Raw genomic sequence first — 7,436 nt, 5'->3', positions numbered from 1 at the left:
CTCTTTTCACATCCTTTTTTTCTTTCTTCTCCCTAATTTGAATGGGGAATGCATCGGAAAGTACAACAACAGGAAACAAAAACCGCAGTTATGGCGTTATCGCATAATTTTGCACGGCGTCACTTCGTATTTTACACTTTGCCATCCTTGTCTCTTTCTACTTCTTCTTTTCCTTGGAATACGTAGTAAGCAACACGCGTCTTTCTTTTTTTTTCTGTCTAATGTAACATGCTGCGTTCACGTGGCTGTGTTTCATCCTTCCTTTTCCCTTCTTTTCCTTCTTTTTTCTTCTAATAGATACATCCCCGTGCACGTGTTCATTGCATATTCTGCGAATCCATGCGCCACACAACAGTTCCCAAGCAGCAAAATGTACCGAAAGTCGAGCGCAATAGGGGTGGACGGGTAGGCGGAAGGCCTTGAACAGACTCCTGAAACTAAAGAACATTGATAATACACATACCGTCCGCCCCTATTGCACTCGACTTTCAGTACATTGTGCTGCTTGGGTTTCCACGCTCTGTATAATCTGAATCCCTGTCTCGTTCATGGCCATAACCTTGTGATCTTGTTTACGGTTGATATCGAATTTTGTTTTAGTTTTTATATTCCACGTGCACATGTGGTTGTGAACGCGTGGCTACAAAGGAAATGCCATGTAGAAGGTACTCACTGGAAAGTCAATTCTCGTCGAAGCTACTGGAACGGTTCACAAATAGAGATTTATGAAGGACAAAAGAATGACGTACGCCTGTACGGAGTGTCCTATAAAAGCCAGGCAGTTCCTATAGTCTACACACATCTGAAATATCCTACCTATACAGGTAAGCACTTTGAGATAACCGCTCTTGATCATTTCCTGTATTTGACTAGCATGGTTGTCTGTTTGCAGTGCTTTGCGTTGGCTATTATGTGGGGTAACGCAACTGAGTACATCTAATCATTTCATAACCAGGGCTGCTTTGGCACAGTTCTAGCCATACTACGTTTGTGATATGATAAGACGTCTGTTTGTTCCTCCCTCAAAATATCTCGACTCAAGGATGACTCTGGAAAACGACGGCGTTGAAAAAAAAAAGACTCCTGTAATAGCATCCATTTATCACCAGAAAAGCACAAGAGCCGAAAAGCGTATTTTCAGCGTCAACGTTTTAGAAGCCTAACCTTAAATGCGGAACTCGCAACTCATTTTTCACACGAGACTGTCACGGGTTCGGGTCTGAATGAGTGGAATAAACCTACACCCGTGATCAATGTATAGATTCGGACCCGGCTAGTGGAGGGACTGTGGCCAGTGCGGTAATGAATGAGCCCAGACTCATTTTCAACAAACAATGAAATTTGCACTTTTACTGAGTACTTCACGACAAACACAGATATGAAGGTATGTCACACGCTAAAACATTCCACCTCTGCGATCCTACAAACTTTCTCAACGATACTCTCTGCTCAATGAACCTAAAATCTCACTCGTCACCCAGGCACCAACCAAAATGCACAAAATGTATCCCGACTTCTTACGTTCACAATCAAAACCACTACTCAGACTACTCGACAAAATGCACTACGCCAGTCTCATAGAAATCACTTAGCTGTATAGGGGTGGGGAAGTCCGTAGAAACTTCGAAGAGCCTGAGACGTCTTCTTGTTGCGGCGGCTTGTCTTCTGCGTTTCCCTCGACGTCACACCGAGGCACACAACTCTTGCACACTTCACATCAATCAACCACTTTCTATGCAGCAACCTGCATTCGATACTACAAACCGATCGTCGACACCGTTACTTGAAACAAACTAGTGTTGCCGCCACTCTTCCCAAACTTCCCCGGCGGGAAAACCGCTGCTACCCCGTTCGCGTTGTCTTTCTTCTCCTTCCCAAATCGACTACCGGACTCCCCCAATTTCTTCCAACTATCTCCTTATATAACCTCGTTAAACGGGGCTTCCAAAACTTATTTCACGGGGTATCCCTCATTTCTTGGGCGGGAAAAAAAAAGGGTCACCACGCCCCTGCCACCCAACACGACTGGCTACTTAACATAAAAAACGATAATGTTTTTTTTCACTTTCCAAAAGACAAAGTCTGGAGACAATTCCCAGAATTTGGGAGCCAAAAGATTCTGGACGAAAAACATGTGGCATCGGGTTACCGTAAACGGTGCGACCGACCCAAAAATGCCATGCCTGGCCTCGCCGCAGGGGGTCGAGAACAACCCGGAGTACACACCCATAGTTGCGTCGAAGTGTCCGGTTTCTTTACTCGGACTGTCCCTCCAACGCGTCTTACAAAACATCTGGAGGTAGTAAATTCCGGAATCCCCGAGCTGTCATGGCCAGCCGAACAAGTGCCCGTTCTAACTCTTGTCTAAGTTAACTCGCAAAAAAGGAGAACCTAAATATGTTTACACGCAACCTCGCACAACAACTGGTTGCCCTGTGACAGAGACAATTGATGTTCTGAGGCTGGAACACATGTCTAGGACAAACACATACGAGTTCATTATTTCTTTCATCGTTTTTCACTTTCTTTCAAACTACACATGGCTGTATCGGATGAAGTGAGGTTTCTACCAAAACTATTTCTGAGGACTTCTAACAAACAAGCTCTTTTATTCATTTTCTCCAGGAAAGTTTCAACGATCTCTTCGTGGACACAATGACGCCTCTACGTTTCGCTGTTGTCTTCGTCCTCCTCTTTGGTAACACTAATATGGGATCTAATATAGGATGTTGTGAAAGTTTGATCAAACCAAAAGCTCCATTTTGATAGCTGCGGTAGTTTCCAAACCACAATTATTCTGCTATAGCCAGAAGAGATGTCCTAGGATAGTACAAGACCCAGTAATTTATCCAAACCCCTCCACACCACTACCCCCACCCCCAAGTGTATCCTCTACAGGGTGTGCCCTTACGATTTCTGGGTTAGATACATGTCAGTGATGATATGTTATAACTTATAACGTAACTATGATAATGACGCACCCCCACCCTTTCTTTCCAACACCCCTCCACGCTTGGAATTCTGGGTAAACCACTGAAAAGAACACACGGTGTTGGAAACATTGGCGGGTTCCGAACTAGGGTTTTTGTCCCCGTCTTTTACCCCCTCGCGGATCGCTCCAGGATAATTCAGCTTTAGTTCGGTTGGAACGTATGGCGAAGTGACTGAAAAACGCCGATATACCCACCCCCAATCCTTTCCTTTTCCTTGAACATGTCCTTCGCCCTAAGACAGCAGAAAGTTTTCTACACGAAGGCTTTCCTCGTCTTTCGGTAACACGTTTAGAGAGATGAGGTAGTCACGTGAACAGGTGCTCAGGACGCGTAACAAGCTGTCGGAAGCGCGTGACGCAGCTCATCTGGTGCGATCCAAGTTTGGGGGGAACTTGAGAGTGCGAGAACCTCAAACTTTACCTTTCTTTTTAAGGTGGATTTGTCGCCATTGAAGCTGCACCTGAAGGACACGAGCTTGAACGTAAGGACATTTAGAATTATTAACGATGTTACCGTATAGCCATCATTGTGAGGACGTTAACCTTTGCAGGTCGTGACGTTGTCATTCAGCTCTGCGCTTGTCTTCCGGGTGTTACCGATTGCCCTAGCCAAAGTTGCACAGAGGCGAGCGAGTGTTTGGAATGCGCCGATCTCGCGGTATGCCTTTGTATTGGGGATACCGTTTGCGATGGAAACAGTTGCACATCGGCAAGCGACTGTAACGATTGCTCCGATATCATTGAATGAACAACATGGCTGACTGGCATCCCTCAACTACGAAATGATCAATTGCACGTATATGAAATAAGAGACCCTGGTATTCTCTTTTACCAATATGTTCATGGGTGGCGGGAACTTTTGAGGGCAATAAATTGTACCAAGCAGCAGACATTGCGTTCGTTTATTTCTCTTTCGATTTTCTGTACGACTCCATTTACATCGGATCCCGTGCGCCTGCACAACTGCACGCCGTGCAGCGATAACAACACATGCAGTCTGAAAACCCACCTGTACTGCGTAACACTCTGGCCATCAACCATTTTGCCGAACGATACATTTATTGGTTCACAGAACAGTGGAGTCTTTTTCTATGAGTTATCGTATAGGGTGGCAGTCATAAGGCCGAAACTCAAAAGGCAGAATTATCAGAAGGCCGAAAAATCAAAACACCGAACAATCATATGGCCGAAAACCAGAATGCTGAAAAATCAACACCGAATAATCAGAAGGCCGATAAGTCAGAAAACCGAATTATCGAAAGGCCGAAAAATAAGGAACCCAAGATACGAAAACTGTTCTTCCAACGGCGATAAAAAAATAGCTCTACAAATTAAGTAGGATAAACTGGTTGTGAATTAATACAGCAAATAAATTATTTCACCGAACTTCGCGTTAATAACGTACTTTCGATCACTAACGGGAAAACAAAAAGGAAAAGTAGCCATTGTGTTATTGTATGCATTTATTGCAGAGCACTGCACGGGCCGACTTTTCCGGGCCCGACCCGGCCCGGGCGCATCGAAAAATGGCCCGGCCCGACCCGGGCCCGGACCTTCATATTTTTATGCGGCCCGGCCCGGCCCGGCCCGGTGACCCAGTGACTAGAGCCCGGCCCGGCCCGGCGTCTAAGCAAATAGAGCCCGGCCCGGCCCGGCCCGGTGACCCGGCGAGTAGATCCCGGCCTAGTATTTCCAGCCGCGACGTACGCGTTTCTGGCGATTATCAAACAAATTTATAAGTAAATTTATAAGGAGAGAAGACAAACATACAAGTGATGGCGGTTTAACACCGTAACCGCACGAGACCAAATTAAATCCAGAACGCACGGGGCGTTATCGTTACACTGTCAAGATTTTGCGGAGATAGAGCATGCTGTCGACAAACTGCTTCTCCCAGTCCCTATCCCTCTCACCAAGCTTTGCCAAAGTGTTTGTGAAATATGTGAGGAGTGAGGAGCAATGTAAAGTGGCTTGGAGAATGTTCTAGAGGGTCGAATTATATGCATAATGCAGTACCCTTTCCTTGTCTTTGCAAAATATGCACAGGAATGACGTAAGCGCATGATGATATGAACTAATGCGTCTCCAATGTGTGGAATTAGCTGCGTGGCCCGGCCGGGCCAGACTCTCGGGAACATATTTGTCGACCCGGGCCCGGCCCGGCCCGCGGTGGCGGCGTATTTTAACGGCCCGGGCCCGGCCCGGCCCGCGGTGCTGGCGTATTTTGTCGGCCCGGGCTCGGCCCGACCCGGAGCACACAGCCAATAACAAGCTCAGCCCGGCCCGCGGGCCGGGTCGGGCCCGGGCCGGGTCGGGGGCCCGGGCCCGTGCAGTGCTCTAATTTATTGTACACAATGTCAGTAAGTTAAAATGAAAAATTACAAGCTATGCGATGACATTTCCCATTCTCATCCCATTTTCAACAACAACTTCAACCTAGGTCATTCCTAAAACCAGTTCCCTATCATCTGCTGAAAACCGCACCAAATTGTTCGGCCTTTCGATAAGTAGGGTGAGTAGCCGAGTGAATGACCTGGGACAACTGATGACCATTCTGGAAGAAATTATATTGACAGAAAGGCGTAAATGCAGGCTAGCTGGTGGATGGAGTTCGTTGTATCAATTAAACGTCTTGCTGGTTTTGAGCCTTCGTGTTTGTGTTTGTTTACGTGTCTTGCCCATCGCTCAGGCTTGCCTATCATGGAAGAAATTATATATGTGCTCCTGTGTCAGGGGACAAGAGTAGTCATTATACAGTTCTTGAAATAGAACGGTACAGAAGGGTGCAGGCGAAGCAATAAAGAAAAAAATCCTGCAAATCTTGTCATAGAGATCCTATGCAAGGGTAAAGTAACAATGGTCGTTACTGGGTTTAAGCTTATTCTGCAGATCAAGCGATTCAGACGGTTGCTTGTTCTCATTTACTGGTATTCACCCACGAGGCACTTTCTTTTTGTAATAAACATGTTGTAGATTTTTTTCTCTAGCCAGTCTAGCCAGCCGAGCACCAAATGCTACGCATTCCAATTATTCGATTTCTGATACAAGAGCCAGGAAACTTTTTTTTTATAATCGTATAACAAGAACAGTCCCATTCAGGGTCTTCTATCTCTTTGGCCGTTTCATTTTCGGCCATGAGATTTTCGGCCTTTTGACTTTCGGCCTTATGATTTTTCGGCCTTCTGATAGGCTTCCTATCGTATACATCCAGATTGTCACGGAAAGGCGTGCGCAAATCACGAAAAAGAACAAATCTACTGGAAAGAGGTCAATATCATATTCTCAATAACAATGATCCTGAGCGTACTAGGGGCCAGTTCTCACTTGGCGACGCGGCGCACCCGTCGAGACTGACAATGTTATGTAAGGAGTGTCTTTTATCTATTTCACAAGTGGGTGTGTGGGCCGGCTCATGTAGAATATGCACCCATGAAGGCTGACAAAGATTCAGGATCAGGAGAGAGATAGAGAAAGATCAGGAGAACCTTCGCCTGACCTAACCTTGGTCAGTCTCGACGAGTGCATATTCTGCGTAAACTCACCCAATCCCCAACGTGTGAAATACATAAAAGGCTCTCCTGAGAAAACCTTCGTACCTCTCCACGGGTACACAGCCCACACGAACTGACCCATTACCACACGTCTAAATAACGTAAGAGCACGGTCCTTTGATACTCTCTCTGGTCACGAAACTCCGCCGGAAAGTTAGCCTAGGGACCGGAGCTGCCGCGCGGCGGCGCGCGCATAAGCAGCAGGTGGTGACGGTCGCGTCTGGCGCAACGCAGCCGTATGTTCGCGCGTGGGCTGAGCTGGCCGTTTTTGGTGGTTTTGAGCGCAACAAACCAAATAATGTTGTTCAACGTATTTGAATTGTGTTTTATTTTACACGTGCACGGGTGTGCAGCGATATATAGCTCTCTGAGCAGTATAATCGGTTGCGGACGGAGGATAACTTTCAGCGAGAAATGGCTTTCACACACCGACGTCCAAATGGGACTGATCGCAAATTTGCAGCGGCGCTTTGTCACTTAAAAACGCTGTGTTTAGGCAGTTATCTCATCGACACCCTTTACTGTAAGTGTTTCGATCGCATTTGATGCCTGAAAAAATGAACTTCTCCACCTGCGCTACAGCAATGAACCCAATCATCATTTATTGCAGATTTACTATTTTGGTAGCAGAACTCTACAATACTGCTATTGCAACGTGTTTCCCACACCATGGAGGTTTTAATTAACTACATTTCATGATTGTATTATACATTTTATGATTCGCGAAACAACAGTGATCACAATCAGTGGTGGCAATGAGGACTTTATATCACAGAACATCAATGGCCGTGAGTGACTGGGCTTTAGATAATCAATTATGATTATCGGCAGAAACAATGTTCCAGGGCAACTCGTGAAATGACCAAATGCCTTACGGCCTTGGATGGCCAGAC

The 7,436-nt window shown here is 46.2% G+C and overlaps 1 long non-coding RNA gene across 1 annotated transcript; it reads left to right on the top strand.

Annotated features, from left to right (window-relative positions):
* Positions 1 to 623: 623 nt before the first annotated feature.
* On the top strand, positions 624 to 3,882 carry LOC135375594 (uncharacterized). The gene is made up of 4 exons (XR_010417292.1): positions 624 to 824; positions 2,626 to 2,698; positions 3,427 to 3,474; positions 3,544 to 3,882. It is a non-coding gene; the product is annotated as an uncharacterized LOC135375594 (long non-coding RNA).
* Positions 3,883 to 7,436: the final 3,554 nt, after the last annotated feature.

Source organism: Ornithodoros turicata, chromosome 1, assembly GCF_037126465.1.
Source record: "Ornithodoros turicata isolate Travis chromosome 1, ASM3712646v1, whole genome shotgun sequence".
Taxonomy (NCBI): Eukaryota; Metazoa; Arthropoda; class Arachnida; order Ixodida; family Argasidae; genus Ornithodoros; species Ornithodoros turicata.
Note: the sequence above shows the minus strand (reverse complement) of the source record. Positions and strands in the feature narration are given on the sequence as shown.